The sequence below is a fragment of the Pteropus medius genome, unplaced genomic scaffold (genome assembly GCF_902729225.1).
Source record: "Pteropus medius unplaced genomic scaffold, Ma_sr-lr_union100, whole genome shotgun sequence".
Taxonomy (NCBI): Eukaryota; Metazoa; Chordata; class Mammalia; order Chiroptera; family Pteropodidae; genus Pteropus; species Pteropus medius.
The window spans coordinates 11,008,406-11,030,489 of NW_024351543.1; the positions used below are offsets into that span (position 1 = coordinate 11,008,406).

The 22,084-nt window shown below is 42.7% G+C and overlaps 1 protein-coding gene and 1 non-coding gene across 2 annotated transcripts in view; one reads left to right on the forward strand and one right to left on the reverse strand.

The window, feature by feature from the left end:
- The window catches only part of ITGA9 (integrin subunit alpha 9), a 295,468-nt gene that overhangs the window by 151,498 nt on the left and 121,886 nt on the right, over window positions 1–22,084 (reverse strand). The window lies entirely within an intron of this gene.
- Window positions 8,389–8,507, forward strand: LOC120586817 (5S ribosomal RNA). The gene has a single exon (XR_005648817.1). It is a non-coding gene; the product is annotated as a 5S ribosomal RNA (ribosomal RNA).

Sequence of the window (22,084 nt, forward strand, 5' to 3'; positions counted from 1 at the left end):
GGGAGGTGGTGGAAGGGGGAGTGGACAGAGATGGTGTTGGCCTTCAGCCAACACTTGGTTGCTGTGTACCTGTGTCAGGCACCAGGGTAGGCAGAGGGAAGCAGAGGAGGAAGGCAGGCAGTGAGCAAAAAGCCGAGATGCAGAGGAGAAGGTCAAGAACTGTGGAATTGCTTCTGACCCAGAGTTGTGTATGAGAGAGTGTCAAGCCCTTTGAGAGGAGATGACTCTGACAGAAAAACTAAAAGTTCCACAGGCTGTTGGGGGGACCGAAATGAGGGCCATTTTATCAGTTGGCAGAGATAAAATGACAGCCTAATAGACAACCGCTTATCTGAGGAATGAGAGCAAGGGACAAAGTGGAAAGCAAGGACTTTGACATCAGACAGTCCTAGGTCTGAGGAAGTCTCAGGTCCTTCTCTTGCAAACTTTGTGACATTGATCATTTAATCTCTGCGAACATGTTTTCTCAGATGTAAAATAGGTTGACAGAATCAACCCCTTGCATGACTGTTGTGATAATTAAAGATGACAGACGTCAAGCACCTTGGAGAGCTCCACGTACTCAGCAAAAACTAGCTGCTCCGTCATCATCGTTGTTGTCGTCGTCATCATCATCATAATCGTCATCGTCAGTGCCCTGCCCAAATGCCCTTCACCAGTTAGTGTATCCGTCCTCTAGCTGCTATAGGCATTGACTACTAACAGCTCACATCTACAACCTTCTCGGGAGGACTGTCCTTGGTCGATGGGAGCCATCTCCTCTACATTGCCTGCCAGTGATGCCCTGTGATAGGCAGAAATCTAAGATGACCTTCTATGTATAATCCCCTCCCTGAGTGTGGGAAGGGCTGTAAATATGATGGACATCACTCCTGTGATTATGTTACATTATATGGTGATGGTGAAGGGGTTTTGCAGATGTAAATATAGCCCCTAATCAGTTGAATTTGAGTTAATTAAAAAAGGGGATTATCTGGGTAGGCCTACTGAAGCAAAAACCCTTTAAGGGAGTGCTTAGGTCTTCTCTAAGCTAAGCCACCTGATGCAGGGGAGACATTCTCCTGCCAACCTTGAAGAAGTAAGCCACTACAGGCTCTGCAGCTCCAAGGACATGAATTCTACCACCAACCACATGAGCCTCGAAGACGACCGTAAGCCTCAGATGAGACCCGGCTGACACCTGGATTACAGCTTTGAGGCTCCGAGCAGGGGACCCAACTAGGCTGTGTCCAGACTCCTGAGTCACAGAAACTGTGAGATGATAAATGCGTGTTAAGCTGCTAAATTTGCAAATTTTGAAGTGGCATAGAAAACTAGTACATGTCCCATTCCCCTGGCTGGCTGGTGCAATGGTATATAGCAGCCCATCCCACTGGACTCTAGGTCGACAAGCTCTGTGGTGTGAGTCATCGTCCAGCGCTCCCTTCTGGGATCAGCTGAGGCTAGACTTTTCCTGAGACCACATCCTGACTCAGCTTTTTCCCTGCCCCATTCTGTTTCCCTCACTTCTGAGAGCACTCCCTCAATAAATCTCTGGCAGAAATCCCCATCTCTGATTCTGCTTCTGGGCAAACAGATGCAAGAAACCATGTAACAAATTTCATACTAAATTTGTTGGTTGCAGTATCCTTAAAGAGGTGAGAAAAGCTAGATAAAACGCGAGCGATGACCCAGAGCTCATGCAAGACTACAGTACAAGCAGATCCATGTCAATATTGAGAAGTGTGGGGATTCCATGCAGACCATCATTTTGACCATTACTGTCCATTACTCTCGACTCAGAGTTTTACTTTGCCCTTCTTTTATGTATTCTCAGGAAGAACAGAGGTGGCACTCTCTGAGGGCTCAGGGGTAGATTAAAGATACTGATCAGCCCTAGGCCTCCTTAAAGAAAACCTGTTATTTTTTTTTTTTTCAGAGCTGCTCATGAAGCACCTTTGTCTCTGTTTTACAAAAGGGCTAAGTACAGAAAGAAAAGGGCTGAGACGTGTCAGCCCTGAAGAGTTGATGATCTATTACCACATATCATAGAAACTACAGACGTTTTTGTTTGTTTTACTACTTTCGACAAAAATTATTCAGAAGTTCTGAACCTAGAAGAGAATTCAGGGGGTCTGTGAACTTAATGAAGAAAAAAAATTTACATCTTTATTTTTATTAACCTCTAATTGAAATTTAGCATTTATTTCCTTTCATTGTAAATGTGGGCAGCAAACCACAGAACTGTTAGAAAGACCTGTGACTCTATCATCAGTAGAAATCTGAGATGTTTTCACATATTACAGTTGTAAAGTCCTTGAAATATGGTTTATGTTCCTCAGTATTTAAAAATTTTAGACCGTTATTTAATACATTAATTAAAAAAAAAAAACCAGGTATATTACCATACCACAAATGTGGGTTTTCTTTTTAACGTTTTCATAATTGAATTTCAATATAATTTGTTTCCTTATAATTCTATATATTTTATCATATGCACTTAGAAACATTCTGAGGAGTCCATAGTAATCTCCCAACCACCAAAAGGGCCCATGTACAAAAACGGTCAAGAACTTTTGTATTAATGGTAAACAATACAATGAGAGGGATCATCCCGTGCATTTCTAAAATGCTTCAAGATATGCTTCAAAAACTGCAAAAAAAATCATTATGTTGTTTCAGTCTTCAGAGATCGTATGAACTCCTGGTCTCAGCAGTTAAAAATATATCGCCCATTACATTTTATGACAGGTTCAATGCCTGGGCTCAAAATCACCCCGGGACCCCTGGAGTTTTTAGAATTTGGTCCTGGATAGGTATCTCGAGCCAGGGTAGAGTAAAGCTGCTTCGATGCTGAGAGTTATATGAAAGCATCTGTTTCCCTGTGTGAGTCCATAGGAGGGGAAGTGTAGAGAGACTGGGCTCTCTGGGCCACATGTAGTGTTCACTGCTTTTACTAAAAGAATCCTGACCTTCCCAGGGCAGGCCTGCTGCTTCACGGGCCCTGAGAGGGTATCTAGAAAGCTGAGAAGCTTGCCCTAGACCTCGGTGGTGTGTGAAAATCCTGATCCATGACTGAAATAAAGGAGAGTCAAAAGACTGACCTTATAAGATTTCCAAGTAACTCAAACCACAGTGGGTCTATCTGCTCAGCTTGGGGCTAACCGAACCAGCACAATGGCTTTGAATGATATGCAGCTTAGCAAGGGAAGAACATAGCTCCTCTCAAACTTGTAATAAAACAAGGTTATTAAAATTCCAGTGACTTTTATCAAAACTCGTTCACTCTTTGGTCTCGTCCATTCTGTGTCACTGTTTCCACTGCTTTTGACAAAATCTCCAATGGCTGCTGTATCGTTAGATTCAATAGCACCCTCTCTCCTTCCTCACCTTCCTTGATGCCCACAGGCATTCCTCATAGCTGACTCTCTTCTTCTTGAAGCACATCCTTCCCTGATTCCCCCAGGGGATGGCTCACTCCTCCTGTCCCTACTGTTCCTTGTCCTTCTGAGATAATATCTGAAGCAACACATGTCATTTATTGGTTAACATATTCCCTCTTCACCACCACCATCAGGCTAGACTTCACTCTTTAGGAGCAGAGGCCAATCTTTAGCACACTTCATGGGACAGAGTAGGCACTCAGTAACATTTAATGAGATGTATGGGGCCTGAAATGGACATTCATCCAAAAAGTAAGGTATTAGTGAATATGAGATCCCCCTTCTTAAGAAAGGTGGCTTTATTCAATAGACCAATTCTACACCTACAGTTAATTCACAACATACATATAACATCCCACTAAACATTTACCTAAAGCATTATTGCTTTGACCCAATATTATTTCCTATCGGTGTTGATATCTCACACTTCTTCACTTCTTTTCTTTCCAAATTTCCCCTCCTTCTTAACCCTGGTTATTTTAAACATCTTTAAGCTGAAAAGAAACTATGTCATACCTATCCACAAAAAGCTTATTAAACCATTTAATAAATACCATTTTACATCTCTTAGCTAGAGTGTTTGGGTTTACTGGGTACTATGGGATCCTAATCCCATAAAAGGAGACAGACACTGAGCTCTTCTTTGTGGGAAAGAGTTGGAACATTGGCAGATGGATGCTCTGAGTGAGATCTAATTTCATTTTGGTCCCTTCAGCATGAGGTACCTGTCACAGCTGAATTTAACTAACATTGATCAATCATCAGTGCTCAGGACCGGGCCACGTGCTTTCATAGGTTATTGGGTATAATCTCACCTAGGTATTATTTTCCCCCAAGTAGTGACTCTCAGGCTTAGACAAATTAAGTCTGTATATGTATCACCTCAGAGTTTACCGATACAATCTCAAGAGACTATTAAAATTATCAGGAATCGCAGCAGAATACTCTGAACTTCATTACATTTCCGGAATCATCTTAAGTTAATAATACAAAGAACAGAAATCATGTATCACATCTCCCTCTCATTTTTCCCTCTTCTATTTGGATAAGCCTAATTTCCTTTCTCACTTGGCCATCAGATGGAAACAAGGTATAAAATAAGATGACCTATACGTTTTACTTAAACAATTTAAAGAATGAAAAAGAACTTCATCTTCCTTTGGGGTAAATATAATATTAAACAGCCCTTCCCTATAAATGTGAAATCTACCTGAAAAATAAAGAAAACAATATCATTTAAATAGCATAAAACAATAAAATACTTAGGAATAAATTTAACCAATGAGGTGAAAGATCTATAAGATACTGATGAAAGAAATTTAAGACAACATAAATAAAAATATGCCCTGTGTTCCTGGACTGGAAGAATATTATTAAAATGTCCGTACTACCCAAAGACATCTATAGCTTCAGTGCAATCTCTACCAAAATTCCAGTGGCAATTCTTTTTATAGAAATGGAAAAAACAATCCTAAAATTTGTATGAAACCACAAAAGACCCTGGATAGCCAAAGGGATCTTGAGAAAGAACAAAGCTGGAGATATTACACTTCCTGATTTCAAACTATTCTTACAAAGCTATAATAATCAAAACAATCTGTTACCAGCATGAAAATAAACACAGAGACCAATGAAACAGAGTTGAGAGCCCAAAAATAAACTCATGTATACACAGCTAATATTTGACAAAGATGCCAAGAATACTCAATGGGGAAAAGATAGTCTCTTCAATCAGTGGTGCTGGGAATACTGGATATCCATGTGCAAAAGAATGAAACTAGATCCCTATCTTATACTGCTCACAAAAATTAACTCTAAGTGGACTGAAGACTCATGCAAAATCTGAATCAGTAAGATTCCTAGAAGAACTCCTAGGAGAAAAGCTCCTTGACGTTGGTCTTGGTGATGATTTTTTGATATGACACCTAAAGCACGAGCAACAAAAGCGAAAATAAACAAACGGTACTACATCAAACTAAAAAGCTTCTGCGCAGCAAAAAACAGGATCAACAAAATGAAAAGGCAACCTATGGACTGAGAGAAAATATTTGCAAACCATATATCGAATAAGAGGTTAATATCCAAAACACATAATCAACTCATACAACTCAACAGCAACAAAACAGAGATGAGCCATTCCTACTGCTCCCTGCCCAAATTCCTTGTCCAAAGAACTGTGAGCACAATAAAATGGCTGTTGTTTTATACCATTAAGTTTAAGTTTTCTTGCACAGGAGTAGATAACTGAAACACTCCTATTTTATGACGCATAGTTATTTACAAGTGTCATGGGTGCAGACCATTTCATTCTTTGTTAAATCTTCCACAAGAATTTTTTACCTGGCACAAGAATGTGCACACAGGTGTTAAACAACTCTCATTCGGTTATTCAATAAACACTTATTTAGAATGCCTCTGTGCAGGGCAGAGTGCAGTAGGATCAGAAATATGAAAAAGATATCATTTACCTCATAGAACGCTTACAAATTTTCTTTAGATAGAGACAAGGCTTCTAATACAAATCTAAAGAGACAAAGTGCTATGAAAATTCATAGAAAGGTGAAACCCTTCCCTATCGAATTAAAGGATGGATGGAGTACTGCATTGGAGGCTGAGTGTGTGGACGCTCTGGAGAAACAGAGGCAAGAAAAGCCCAGAGCATATCTTACCTCTCAGAAAGGACAGGGAAAAACTGATCATGTGATTCTAGTCAAGAATTTTTTGTTTAATGGATGAAAAGTAAGGTGTAACACCACTTACTTTAGGGTAGTCACAAATTTAGGGGTGTTCTCCTATACCTTAGTGTGGCATGACAGGGAGGGGAAATCTCAGAACACAGAATGTCATTCTCTGGTCTCAGGATCTTAACTATCTGGGGTCCACCTTTCTGCCCAGCTCCCGACCTCCCCTCGAGACAGGTAACACTGGGACTTATCAGACTCCACTTCAAGGAGTACTCTAATCTGAGGTTTCAAAGAAAACCTTAAACAAACAAATGAATTCTCTAAACTTATAAAACACACCATATCATAGTAGAGTTGGTCCTACTAACTATGTAAAACAGTATTCATGTCTTCAATCTCATGTCACTGAAAAGTGCAGCAAAAGCCTTTTAATAGAATAGGCAAGTGTCTCCTTTAACTGTAAATGTAGAATTATTTGTACCAAGGACAAGCTCGTCTAAAATGATTTGTAAGTACCAATGGGCTCTTTGGGGCCCCAAGGTCAAACCTGTCTGAAAAGATTTGCACAGTTCCAATGAATTATCTGGAGTCCATGAACCACATTCTCGATCTTACCAAAGATTATGAAAAGTTTTTTTTGTTGTTGTTTTCTAAGTCTTAGTTGGTTGAGCCATTTTTCACTAAATCTCAGCCTATTTGCATTGATATTCCATATAGTCACTTAAAAAAAAGAAAAGAAAAAGAAAAAAATACTTAACACTTTTTGTTGTTCACCTTCAAAGACATTGTTCCAAATCCTTTCTGTTAATAGAAATAACTGAATTTTATGTTCTTGAAATAGCGTTCGTGCTGCATTTATGATCTCTTTGATCTTAACATTTTCAGTGAGTGAATTAATAACACTTCTCATACTGGAAAAGGAAACATAAATGACTGAGGCCTTTAGTCATTACCCTCCCCAATCAAGGGAAATTTGACCATAATCTTTAAAAGCATATTCTGGAAATACAGCCATAAAGAGCCCAAAGATATCCCCTCCACACCCAAACCACCTGTTTATAAGTAGATCAGCTCCAATCCGGGTGTGAACAAAAATGTGCCAAGCAGAACAAGCCACAGCTGCAATCTGGATAATTACCTGTAACTGGAAATCCCTGTTTGGTTTCTCATGCCTGGCCATCCCAGCAGGAATAAAAATAGCTTTGAGGAATGACCACCAGGGGTGAAAACAGGGCTAGCCCCAAATTAAAAATGGTTCCTGCTAAACCTGAATTTTAAAAAAAGAACCAGTGGTCCTTTCACAGGACCCTGTCCTCCAGGGCCCTGGTCTCCCTGACATCACTCCCAGGTCTGAGCTGTTTCTGGGCAGTGATGCTGTTTCTATCAGATTTGATGGGCTACGCACCGTTCGTTAGTATGACAGATGGCACCGGACATTCTTAACCCTATTCCTTTCCTGGAAAAGTTATATTCTAAATCTATATCATGCAAAAATCTAAGCTCTCCATCAAACATCTGTTATCTTTCAAGAGCCTGTTGCTGTGTAGAATACAAATTAGTCCCCTACATGCTGAATGCTGATATGTTAATTTGAGGGGCAGGACTTGCCCAGACATTGAATTCTGGAATGTGAGAGAACTGATCCCATTTACAATATTCATTCGGGCTACCATCAAGCTTGGGCACATCATCAATCTTCTTTTCCTCATCTATAGACTGAAAAGAACAATGTTGGGCCAATTCTTTGTCTTAACCCTGTTTCCCCATCTGCACCAGAGTAACCTTCTACGTCTCCCTCCACGGACAGGTGAGCTACCTGATTTCTGACCATGGATCCAGGTGTCTCCTGGTCCTAGTGAGCAGCTAGCTCATCCACCCACCTGCCGCTCAGCAAAGGCCTCCCGAAAACACTCAAGCACATGAGCTAACTGGGAGAGTCCTTCGGCCTTGCTGTTGTCATGGCCTCTACACTGTGGATGTCACCCCCCACCCACCCCCCACCTCCCAGAAATCTCTCACACAGGCCAAGAAGTGGGCATGGGCTAAGAAATCATTGACTTTCAAGTGTCTATGCTGGCAGGGACAATTTTAACACCAAGAGTAGGAAATGACAAATGCCTTTCCTGGGACTGGCCAGCCTCCACAGCCACTGCAGGGCACCCACAGAGGTCAAACAGAAGGTCAGGGCTCAGAGCGGAGGTCAGTGTGGGGGAAACGTCCCCCTCTGAGGACGGCCTTCTCACTGATCCCTTCCCAACACACCATTTAAATCTTGCCATACTGTCTACGGCCATGCCACCCTGAACACGCCTGATCTCGTCTGATCTCGGAAGCTAAGCAGGGTCGGGCCTGGTTAGTACTTGGATGGGAGACCACCTAGGATGACCTGGTGCTGTAGGCGTAAGAAAAATAAAAATTAAAGATAAATAAATAAATCTCACCACACGGACCGTGCTGAAATACTGAGACAGCGAAGCAACGCCCATAACTGCCCAACAAGTGTGTGTCTCAGCACGCCCAGAACGTGGGAGACGGAAATGCTGGTGAGGGTCTTGCGGGGCACGAGGGGGCCTGTGAGGCCATGGGTTCACAAGACTCTCGTCGGAGGAGGGGTTTCCATAAAAACAACAACAACAACAACAAAAAAAAAAACAAAAAAAACATTCCTCTAGCACTGTACTGTAGCCATTAGCTACATGTGGCGATTTAAATTTTAACTAATTAAAACACCATTTAAAATTCAGTTCTTCAGTCATACTGGCCACATTTCAAGTGCTCGGCTAGTGGCTACTGTACTGAACAGGGTACACAGAGAACATTTCCAGCACTGCAGTGCCTTCCAGAAAATATTTTTAAATTGGTCTCTCTGGGAACCCAGAGGCTCTCGTGGATGACAGGGCAGCAAATCTCAGCATCTGCTCAGGGCCATAACAGAAGATTGCATGTGAAACAAGATATTTCCTTGTAACATAAGGATTCTGAATGGCCCAAATGCACGATGAAAGATAGACTTGCTGTGTTCAAAGCCAAAATAAGTATTGTGTGCCTTTATCCTAAGAACGCTGAGGTTCTTGTGGGACAAGAATACAACATCCACCAGACTGGGGGATAGTGATGGATCATCGGCACTGACTGGGTGCTAAAAGTCGGGGAGAGTGACTGGAGGGAGGTTTAATGGGCCTCCGTCAGGCATCCTCTCATTCACAGCATGTCACACCTACATAGTTTATCACACTCATATGTCACCCACATTTGGTGACCAGAGACATGAAGCTAAAGAAAAAAAAAAAAAAGCTCAACCATTCCAAGTTATTACCTTAGTAAATGACTACATATAAATGACCACACTGTGTGATTTATTAACCAGTCGCCCTCCCTTAGAGAGACATTGATGGCTGTAAAGAAACAAAAGCATCTTTTTAGCCTCAAGCTATAATAAAACGTTGCTCACGTAGGGGCAGCTGAGTGATTTTTCCAGCCTTGCAGGGGTCCACCTCCTTTCAATATGAATCATATTATAGCTCAGATAAGCATATGGTCGAGGTTTATAGAGGACTTTATGAATACTTATTCCTTCCAGAAACCACATGAGAAAATACTTACCCCTATTTTATTAGGGGTGAACAGTTGAATGCCAGAGACATTAGGAGACCTGCCCAAAAGTACACAGTATCAAAGTGGCAGAGGCAGAACTAGAATCCACTCCAGCTCACTGGGAAGCACAGCAATTTCTCGCCTCACCTATCAAGTGAATCTCCTCTCTGGCCTCCTGCTTGCTCATCTGTCCATTTTCCATGCAGGAGCCAGGGTAATCTTTTGAGAACACACGTAAAGCCCCACCATACCCCCTTGCTCAAAACGCTTCAACAGCTTCCCGCAGCTCATCTAATTAAACCCACTCACTGAGCGTGGCCCACTGCAGACTTCTTCGTGGTCACCTCCTCCCATTCTCCCTCTCATCCAACCATAGTCCTACCACATGGCCCCCTGTTGCTCCTCCGAACACCCTTCCTGCCTCCAGGCTACCACATTCGCTGTTCCCTCCGCCTCCAATGCTTTTCCCCAAACACCTAGCATGACTGACGCCTTCTCAAACATTTCACCCTGGTCATTTCCCTCATAACACCTACAATAATCAATTTCTACTTATTTAGTTATTACATGTTTACTTTCTAGCATTCCTATTAGACTGTAAGCTCAGCGAAGAGTCATATCTATTTCATCAGCCTCTGAATATCCAGCCCAGAAAAAGACTCAGTTAACGAACTGAGTAAATTAACGAACTGGACGGATGACAGAATGCTGTTTCAGGCCCTGCCAACGGGCCTTAGTGCCTTCGCGGGGGAGACCGCTCCGAACAACCAAGAACCTCTACATGGTTTACCTCGACTTTCTGAAACGAGCTCTCCTTTGAGGGTTTTAAAGAGGTGGGGTGAGAAATACTGAACTCTACCAAGGACATCTGCCAAAAATGACATATTTCAAGTTGCTGTTCCACAGTGAGTGAAGAAGAAAGAGGTGATATTAAGGACAGGTGAATCATAATTAGCGGCTGAGTAGACCCGAGTCACCCACGATTTCTACACCATTCCCAAAAGCCAAACAAAGCCCTCAGCGTGGGAACTCTGTGGCTAAACAACTGCTTCTATAGACAAGATTTTCCTAAATGTTTAGCTCGTGCTTCTGATTCTCACGAGGAACGTTTTTTCTGCCACCCTCCTGGTATACATGATAGGAAATTATATAGATTTCCATGAATTGCTTTTAAAACACACCAAATGATAAGGTTTCATTACTAATAAATCTGCTTCTAGAATTCACCCGATGAGTGGAATTTTCTATCTCTGTAACTGAATTTAACACAAAGTGTTAGGAAGTGTAGAAAAGTAGAAAAGACTAAACGGGAGAGTCAACTCCTCATCGTTTCGTTAGCATCTCTCTAAGCTTAACTATCACCTACACTCAGCTGTCAGCTTCTCCCCATTCCTCCTCCATTTAAATCTCCGATACTTTAGTAACTCCAGATGTCTCAGAAAATAAGTACAATGGATGGCTGTGATCTGGGAGAAGAGAGCAGGACAAGAAACTTAAAATTTTCTTAAAACTTAATCAGCTTCCTTTCTGATAAAACTGTTTGTCCGTCTGTATCCTTTGCCCATTTCCTGGATGGACAGGTAGCCTTCTTTTCAATTCTGACACGAAACCTGCGGAAACCAGAGCAGTTAGGACATGGCTCGGACACACTTCAAATCGGGTACATTTCCGATTCTTGAATCCAGCACTGAGCTAGCTCCCTTGTTGCCCTCCCCCATCCCAACAGGATCAAATATTGGCAGCATGGTGTGATGGAAAGGGCAGGGCCCTAGGTTTGAATCCTTCATCTGTGATACCTCAGGTAAGGAATATAGCCTCTCTGAGCCTCAGTTCCCTCCTCTGGCAAAGGAAGAGATATGGACACGCATCTCACGGTGTCTGACACACTGGGTGAAGGAGGATCATCACGACATATTTGTTGAAGCAGGATCTCCTGTCACAGGGCTCCTTGTCAGTTACTAAGAGAATCACAGGATTTTCCAAGAAGGAAACTTAGAGAGATGCTCCATTTAAAGCCTCACGGCATCCCTTAATTCTCAGGAAACACCACATATCACTTTCAACTTACGATCACGTAGCTGGGGCTTGGCATTAGGTGGAGGAAATACTGAGCAACATAAACCCCACTTAGTGAGGCCCAGAACCTCAAAGATACTTGAGTGCCTGGGATATATGATTCTCCATGAAGTAATGAGGGAATTGAAAGGCTAGGTCAAGTTGGAGAGTGCTTCAACAACTTTGACTGCATCCAGATCATCACATCACAGGTCCAGAGTGAGACACATACTCATGAGAAGTGGGTGATCCACAGAGAAATTCTAGGATGGGTGTTTCACCCTCATAGGAGAATGTTTGAGAATGGCTGTAATCACGTCCTTTAAAATAATATGAACCTTTGCCCCCACTCTGCCAAATTATGACTGTGTGGCCTTGAACAACTTCTCTACCCTCTATGCCTCAGTTTCCTCCTTGGCAAAATTATGGTAATGATGGTACCCATGACACAGAATGGTGGTTATGCCTAAATGAGATAACACCCAAAAAAACCCCAACATCAAGTAAGGTTTCAGTAAATAGAAACACCATTGGTAAGAAAGAAACTTATTTATGGTGACAGCTTGAATCCATTGACTCTGTGACTGTCCTCACTTGGAAATGGCCGAGATATGCAAAAAACTAGAAAAGTATGCCTAATTTAATAAGAATAAATGAAAGAATCCAAAAAAAAAAAGATAACCTAAATCTTAACCTAAAATTTATCATCTAATGAAGGAAGACAGTATTTCAAGAGAGCCAAGGACTTACTTTGAAATAAAGTTTTTCAAAAACTGATGAACAGATGTGTGATAAAGCGAATACGGTGAAATAATTGCAGAATCAAAGTGATGAGTACATGGGTATTTGCTGTGAAAGTCTTTACACCGATTGCTTGAAATCTTTCATAATAAAATGATAGGGAAAAGAATAGAGGCAGGAAGTGTGGATCTTACTTTAAAACTTCACACTTATCCAAAAGATGTGGGAAGGTGTTTATAATCCTCAAAGGAACTCCTCGTTATCCTTTAAGACGGTCTTCAAATGCCATCACTTCTTCCCTGATCATCCTTCGTAGTGTCACCATAGCACCCAGGGAGTGTGTGTGTACATGTATGTGTATATATTAATTACTCCAGAAGTACATGAACATATTCCTGTTAGAAGATCAACTGTCTTCCTTTCCCTTCTCAGTTCCCTTTTCAAATATGGCCACTGTTCTCAGCCTTCCAGAACTTTAAAAATGTATTTTATACATGTACACAAAGAAATACAGACATACCTTGTTTTACCATGCTTCGCTGGAGATGAACCCAAAATACCTCTGAAGTATGCCTGTATATAGCACTGTGAGGATTTTTTTTTACTGTAAATGGCATTGCTTTGTCTATGGTTCTACCACTTGATTGTCACAGGCTGGATTCTGGGGAAGCCAGCTCTGAGGTGCATAAGGATTACTAGGGACTGCCCTTGGGATCAACACTTGTGGAGGAAAAGGGACAGAAATGGACAGGGCAGATGGGGAAGCTGGGCTGTGATGTGGTCTCAATAGAAGCCTTAGTCAAGCCTATGAATTATTATGTATTTATTATTATTACTACTAGAGAGTTCTAAAGATAGAATGACATTTCATGGTTGTTCCAAGTTGGGCCAAGAGGCCCAGGCCTTTATTCCTCAGTGAGGGTCAGCCACTGGATGCAGGTTGCTCCAGGAAAAGAATGTAACCTTGGACAAGGTTAGCTGAAGGCGATGCACAAAAGGAGATAACAACTGAAGGCCTCATCTGGAAGAAGTCCTGCATTCTTGGAAGAAGATCTGCGATGTAAGCTATACATCCACTACACTGTTTCCTTTGTTTCCGTTCTTCCATTTTTAAAGTAGGATCTCTGAGAGCTTTCTAGGTTGTTACGAATAGATGTGCTTCCTTCTTACCTGCTGCATATTAGATTCCAGAGTATTACTCCATTACAGCTCTTCTAATAATCTCATTTGTAGACATTATGTTTCAATTTTTCTACCATCGTAATACCATAATAAAAATCTTTGCTTTGAGCATGTGTGCAAATATTTCCGTAAAGAAGATATGAAAAAGTGAAGCTTTAAGATTGAAGAATATGAAGAATATGAAGATGTGATGGGAAGTCACATCACAATCCTATCACTACTAAATGCAAACGATTTCCCTATTTTCTCCAACATTTAACATTAGTCTTTAAAAAAAATTTTGCCAGTATGTGGGTAAAAGTGCTATTTCATTGTTTTGTGTTTCTTTGATTATAAATGAGAATAATTTTTTTTTTGCTTATTTTTATATTTTTTAGACTATGATCTGCCTCTTTATATCTTTTGCTTCTTACTGGTGATAAATGGTTTTATTGTTTTTTCAAAAAATTATTTCTTTATTCTGATTAGAAATCCTTTGCTACTACTATATTTTATACTAGTCATTTTACTTTGTTGATGGTGTCAGTTGTCATGTAAAAGGGATTTTAATATAATAAAATATATCATCTACTCTTTTTTGGTATTGACATGTATTTGTTTTAAAAGACTTCTCTTACTCCAAACTCATGAATATAGTTTATTTTTTTTTTTAATTTCTCCTACAGTCCTGCTTTTTACACTTCTCTTCAATCCATGTATTTTTGTGAATGGCACATAGTAGGAATTCTGATCAACTGGTCTACTTTTGTACCAATTTTATATGGTTTTAATACTGTTTCATAACATATTTTGATATCTGGCTGAACACGTTCCTTCTTCCACTCTTTTTTTCTTTTAAAGAAAGTTTGATTTTTTTGCACATTTTATTTTACATATGAATTATAGATCAGCCTGTCAAGTTCCATGGAAAGAAATCTGACTGTAATTGTGTTTGAAGACAACCGACGGATTTGTGTGGTATATCTCTTTTAATAAGATCTCTTAAATCCTTTTTAAAATTTTTAAATTGTCCTATATGGGTCTCACACATGTCTTATTAGGTTCATTCTTAGATACTTTATTGCTATTGTGAATTGGGATTTTTTAAAATGATATATTCTCACTAAATACATAGGAAAGCTATTGATTTTGTGTCTGGATCCAGCCAAATTGCTGAAATCTATTAATCTAACAGTTCATCAATTATTCTGTTAGAATTTTTTAGGTGGATAGTATCAGCTGTAAATGATGGCATTATCTTTCACTTTCTACTATTTATACTTATTTTTACCTTATCACATTGGCAAGAACCTTCACTAGAAAGTAGAAATGAAAGTAAGCATTCTGGCCTATAGTTTCTCCTATAATGCAAATTATTTCTATATTTCACCATTAAATATGATGCTTATTGTGGGTTTTGATACACTTCATTAAATTAAGGAAATTTACTTTAGTCCCTAAAGTCTGCTACCTAAATTTTAGCTCTATGATATATGTGCTTCTATTATTACAATACAACGGATGGGGACCTCATTGTTCCATTCAGTTTTGTATCTCCAATTCCTAAAACAGTATTGGTTCATAAGAGCTCCACAATTACTATCAGCTGGATAAACTGATGGGATAAAAAAATAAAGGTGTTTTCTGTATCGTTTCATACTTTTTTTTTTTTTTTGAGGGAGGATATTTTTCCATTTTTAGAAAAACAAAGCCATCAAGTTTGACTTTAAGATTCTGATTAAAAGAAGATAAGCAAGTTCTGATATGTGCATGAGAATTTCATTAAAGCCTGTGCTGATGGAGTTCAAGTCTGGTTAATTTCAGAGATAAAGCTTAATACTGCTTATGCTGATGGTTAGCAGAAGCCATGGTGTCTGGAAATTATCAGTATTCTATCTGCAGTCCAAAGGAAAATTTCTAAATGTAAGTCACTTCTGGAGATCACATGAAGCTACTTCAGGAATATTCTGCTTCTGGGGAATTATCAAGTTGATTCATGATAATGAAGTGTTAAAAAATGAATTCCGACGTTGATTTTTTTTTCCCCTTACTGTTTTCTGGGAGCAACACCTGATTGGTTGACAGAGGAACCTCTGCTCTGCTAATTATTGGTATTCTTCTTGGCTTCTGTGTTCTTGCAGGCTGAGGAAGTTTCCTTTCCTAGAGAGCTGTTCTGTTTCTGTTCCTGTTGCACCCTCCCTTATCTGTCCCCCCACCAACCCCACCCCAATCTTTGTGGAGCAGTTCGGGCCTGGTTAAGAGCTGTTCTGCTCATCAAAATTGCCATGGATGGGGAATGCAAGCCTCCAGGGGAAGATGGGGGCATGGCCGAGAGAAAAGAACCACTATTCTATTTCTCCTTCCAATAAAGCTAGGAGGTGTGTGTGGAAGGAGTGTCAAAGAAATGCTTGCTCAAGGAAATAAACACTCCTTTTCTATAGAATCTTCCGTGGCTCCCTATTGCCAGCAAAATCAGATTAAAACTCCCTAGCACCATACCCCTAGAGCTGAGAGAGACTTCGGCACAACTTTCCATGCTCCCTCTCATCTCTTCATGCACAGAGACTTCATACTCTCTTACCTTTGTAACTCTGTACACACTATTTCCCCAGCCTGAAATTCCCCTCCCTCCCTCTGAGCTATTTTTCATCCTTTAATAGTCTTTTTTCCCCTATACTTGTGCCACAGGCAGAATTATTTACCCCCTCAAGCTGGTATAGTGGGAAGGAGATATTATTGCTGTTATTTAATCCTTACTGGCCATTGAAATAGATTTTCTTAGCCTTATTTTACAGAGAAAGACGTTAAGGCACAGAGTGTAGAATAACTCACTGAAGGTTACACGACTAATGAGTGTTGCAGATGGGATAAAAAACGTATGTCTATTAGTCATACCAATGGCCCTGGTTCTGCTTTCTTGTGCCTCTACCATCTCCATGAGACCACTCTTGGGCTGGCCTGTTGGAGGATGAGGTACATGTGAAACAGAGCTGAGATGCTACTGTCACTCCAGCCAAGTCCAGTCTAGTTAGCCAACAGCCGACTCCCACCTATGTGACCAAGCCCTGTCAGAACCAGCAGAGCTGTCAAGACAAGCCACTGCTACCTCAGATTTGCGAACGACATGCTTATTATTATGTCACAAGGTTTTAAATCTGTTTGTCATGCCACATTATTGTTGTAACAGATAACTGAAACAAACTCCAATGCTCGTTTTTCTCACCATAACTTATTTAAACAATATAATAAACTTACCGATCATTTATTGAGCACCTATTGTAGACAGATACATACAGCAGGTCCTGGGTGGGAGAGGCAGAACTAAATCAGACACTGAGTTCTTCACACAATAAAGACGACTCCACAATAGAGACAAAAGGAGAGCATAGGAGTGAGACTTCGCTGTACCCTGCCTTCTCTGCTGCCTTCCCTCTTCTCTTCACCTCCACCACTAGACCACCGCAGACTTTCTACCCGGTCTCCCTGCATCCTCATTTACTCTCTAATGCCTCTTCCCTAACAGCAGCCAGAATGATCTCTCTGAAATGCAATATCGATTGCACCCTCTTGCATCTTCTAGGCCCTTAGGTGCCTAGGTTGACTCCTTTTTCCCTGACCCCTGGATGAAACCCTGGGCAGGTCCCATTATCTTGGATCACTCTTAGATCATAAAACATCTTCCAGTAGTTTTGACCTCCAGAATAATCTCATTCAGTATTAAAATGACCAGTCCTATGTAACAGTAAAAAAACTCCAAATTTCATTTAAAGCTAAACATTCTTGTACCCTTGTTCAGGCTTGAAGGCTGCAAGAAGGCGGGAGCAGAGGGTGGAAAGCTGTGGTCACTTTCTCTCTTATCCTCCATTTTCCAGCAGCTGCTTACGACATCCTTTTGGAGGAGAGGGAGATGGGAAAGGCACAGCTGGCTAGAACAGGTACCATCGGAGGCTGCTTTTCTCTGGTCGTCGTGGATGTTTAAAGTGACCCTCTCTGAACACTTGTGTGTTGGCTGCATGGCACACTGACCTCTTTAGGCTAGGAGGGCGTTCCTGGTTGACTTCTTTTCAGGCACATTTGAGGGCTCCCTGGGGGCTTCTCCAGAACTAGGACCCACCCTTGCAGCTCCTGAAAAGGTGACATGGGCTCCTCTGACTGGTTATGGTCCCACTGCCCCCCCCCCACCCTGTGTCACCTAGGTAAAATCCTTTCTAAATGGCTCCAGATGATACAGTGGGCCAGCCATCTCTCTGTGATGCATTTGCACAGGACATTCTCAGGGCTCCACTAACTCCTCTCTAAGCTGCATGTCCCACATTCCCCTTTGTGCCCTGGAACTCTGGAAAACGCCAGGGCAAATGTCCTGAGTGGTCGCCTCCTTTCTCTCTGCCTGAGGGGACACACCCTCTTCTCTCCTCCAAGCAGCTCAGGTGGGAAACCACCACACCACCAGCCTTTTCCAAAACTTCCTCTCCCCAGTGTCAATTCCTGGGCTTCTCAAATGGCAATCCCTTTGTATCCCCAGGGTCAGCAGGGGACCAGCAGTCCAAAACTGAGTGGCAGTCTTTTTCTTTCCAAATCCTTATAGGTAGTCGAGCATCCTGACTAAGGACGTGGAAAGACTTACAACCTCTTGGGGCTCGGTGGAAAATGACAAGAGAATGTCATGTGTAAACATCCAGCGATACTTTAATAGCAGCATGCTCCTTCACGGAAGATATCACAGCTGAAAGGAGACATTTATTTACAGAATTATCTGACCTATAGTGGAACCTTCAGCAGTGCAAGGACCACGTCTGCTTTTCCTCATCCTTGTATCCATAGCTAGCCCAGGGTGGGTTCTCAATAAATGCTATTGACTGATCAAATGAATCGAAAAATAAATGGAAGAAAAAACCATCTGCAACCAGAGTGCAGGGCTGTACCTTCCTGCCCTGGTGAGACAAGTGGATGGCCTCTTGCGTCTGGCCACAGAGGCAAACCGAAACCCACAGGGCAAGAAGTCCTGACTGAGTTCTGGGATGTCTTCCACTACCCCACGCGGGGAAAAAGAGAACACTCTCAAAAAACGGGTGGCAGAAAGTCACCCTGTAGCTTTCTTCATGCATACATGGCCATCTTGCCGACAAAACAAACACCAAGCCAGGAAAGGAATGGAATGGAGAAGCAGACGTAACAAGTTGTTCAAACACAGAGGAAAAGCCAAGTGAGGCCAAGAGGATCTGAGTCGAAGTCTGCTTGACCAGCCGTCCCCGGGCCACTTTTGATTAATAAAATAAGGCGATTAAGTAGCTGAATTTCTTTTGCAGTGTTTATGCTTTTCTGCCATTTATTGAAATGTGTGCTCTGGACAAGGAAAACAAGTCTCTCGAGTCTAAGTCCGCTTGCCTTTAATTTTGGTTGTTTTTTTCTATGTAGTTTTCAGATTTCGGTCTGGTCATATGCCATCAGAATTCCCTGACATCTGGACTTCTTGCTTATATGGCCTTTTCTCATTGTGTTTTCTTCTTCCTCCCAGCCCGGCCCTTGGGTTGCCAAGGGTACCGTCTGGCCTGGTGGTGGAACTGGCCGTAAGAGGGCTGCTGGCTTTGTTCTGTGGTGGACAGGCCCGTCCCCTGTGCAGCCTGGGGCCCTCTGGGCTCTGCCGTCCCTTCACCATCCAAAACTCAGGCCTCCTAACTCCCAGCTCCTGCCGGCCTCCCAGACACGTCCAAGACGTGTTTGCTCCCCTCTCCCGACCAGGCTCTCTCTCAACCACGATACTGCTGCTGTTCTTCCTGTCAAAAATCTTCCAAATTTTAAATACGGCAAAGATATCACAGGTGCCCCTTCAATGATCACGCATTGAGTCTTCAGTGTCCTACACCACATCATAGTCTTTTCAGTGCCAAAGAGAAGAACGCTGTTGGGTGAGACCCCCTACGCATCCAGTGTCTCTCTAAGAAGATATCTTTGTCTTCTTTACCACTCATTCTCGAATGGGACCCAAATTATTGAAAGTTAGATGCTCATTTGTGGAATGCTGACAATCCAGGAATGATCTCTATCAGGTGGAAAGATGTCCCCAAAGGTTTCCATTTTAGTGCCCTTACAGGGCATTAACCAGTTTTAAATCTAACTTTGCAATCTTCTTCCTGCATTTGTATTACCTGACTATACGTAGACCTTGGTCTCACCTGCTCCTCACTCCCTCTTCTTCCTAAAACCTTGCTCGGCCTTCAGGGTGCACCTGCATCTCATCTTCCATTAGGGAAACCTTCCCCAGAGCCTGCAGGCTCCAGTGCGGTCTCCCCCAGTGGATTCCCAGCAGCGCTGCCAGAAGGTGACCCAGAACTTCGCACTTCATCCCACAGCATTTTACGTAGTTCCTCAGTGGGTCCCCACCTCCTGCATCTCAGTCTCTGCCTAATCCATAGCTAGCTCTTGTGTTCCTGTAGTACTCAACATTCTGCAGGTGTTCAACAAACACTGATCATTTGAATTCAAGTACAAGGATGATACACACAAGCGAATGACAACTGAAGCGACACCATTTGCAGGGAGAAAAGCAGCCTGGCGCTGTGGAAAGGTCAAGGCCGCACGCAAACTAGTTTATTGATGGAGATGTCGACCAGGAGTTCTGGCCATAGGAACTCACCCCTCACTCTGCTCAGGTTCCCCCACAGGCAGGGATATGAGCCCTCCCCAGGATCCCACCCCAGGAAATGCCCCTGCTTCTTGCTCCTGGTACAAAGGCGTAATTGAAGGCTACCAGTCTGACCTTTTAGACAGGAAAGAAGCCAAGCCCCTATCTCAGTCCTCACCTGCAAAGCCTCCCCACATCCCTGCCCCAGTGACCGGTTCTGACTCAGAGCTCCGGCAGTCCGGCCTCTCAGGCACCCTTGGTGCCACATGTAGCAGCAGCAGCCTGGATCTGCCCAGTGGCAAGGTGGCCTGTGGCTGCAGCCCACGACTTGGCCTTTGGTCGGCTCCCCCTTTCTTTCCGATGAGGGATGGAGGGGGCAGCATGCTGGCCTCTGGTCGGAGGCCCAAGTAATGCCAGCTCCCAGTCCTTCTTGGCACCACATACCTACGGCTATGAGCCCGAGGCCATGGAGAACAGAGGAAGCTGTGCTGGCACAAGGCAGGCAGACTTTCCTCCTCACCTGAGTCAGGTGATCGCCTTCACCTCTCCCCCAGGTATCCTAGAGGTGAGACCCCAACACTGAAGAGGGTGCGGTGTCCTCTCCTGGGTTACTAATTATGCCTTTTTTTCTTGATTATTTTTATTAGCTTTTTACTTGCAAAGTGATTGGCCTGATCCTTTCTGGTTCTATGGTTTCAGTCTATGAATACAACTACCAGTCTTTCTCAACTAGATCTCCATAGGATGGGCAGAAGGGACTCAAGTTCGTTCAATGCTATTTCCACTCATCCCTGCATTCACGAAACGCCACCCGTCCTGTGCTGGGCCTATGACAGTCGGAGCCATCCCTTCGACATCTGCCTCTCTTCCCACAGACTTCATTTCCTTGGGTGGCATCACCAGTCACCCCGTTCTCCAGACTAGAAACCCTGACGGGGGGCAGCCTTGAATTCCTGACTTCCTTTCATTGCCCCATATACACTCTCTCACCGAGTCCCGCTGATTTCACCCCCTCATCATTCCTCTAGTACATCCCTTCTCTCCATCCTCTACCACTGATACTATGTGGACTTGTCACCGCGGTGACTCCCAACCTGGGACCACATTCCCCAGTATCCTGCAAGTCCAGCCATGGCCATGTGACCAGTTCTCACCAACAGAAAGTCAACGGAAGGGATGTGGGTCATGTCTAGGCTGCAGTGTTTAAGAAATGGGTATGCCCTGTCCACTGCAATTTCTCCTCCTGCCTCCAGGAAGCAGAAGACTGAGGTTCTGAGGGGTGACAGAGCCAGCAATGGAAGGAACAAGAGTCCCAGAATCACCACGTGGAAGAAGCTACCTCCACTGAGGAATAATAGCCTTCTTTGACAAACATGTGAGTGGTGAACAAACTTCTAGTGGGTTAAGTCACTGAAAATTGAGGGTTCATTTGCTACAGCAGTTAGCATTGTGTTAATACAGGCATACTTTGGGTTATCTTGTTGTTGTTTTTAACGGAGGTTAATGAGCATATTTAAGCAGAGAAATGATGTGGAGGGGTACATCTCAGGCCACAGTGGGGAGAGAGAAGTTGGATGATGGAAAGAACGAGTTTTCTACCATCACTCAAGATGGGGATGTGGGAGGGAAGTCAGGGGCGGGACCCCATCCTCACCCCACCCCCATTAGTCCTGACTTGCTTCTTCACAACTACACTAAGTTTGGGGTTCCAATACCCACTCTATATCTCTGTTTCCTTTTAAAGTCCAGAAGCAGGTTAAACTTCTAGCCCCTCATAACCCAGGACAACACCCTTTTTCTTATCC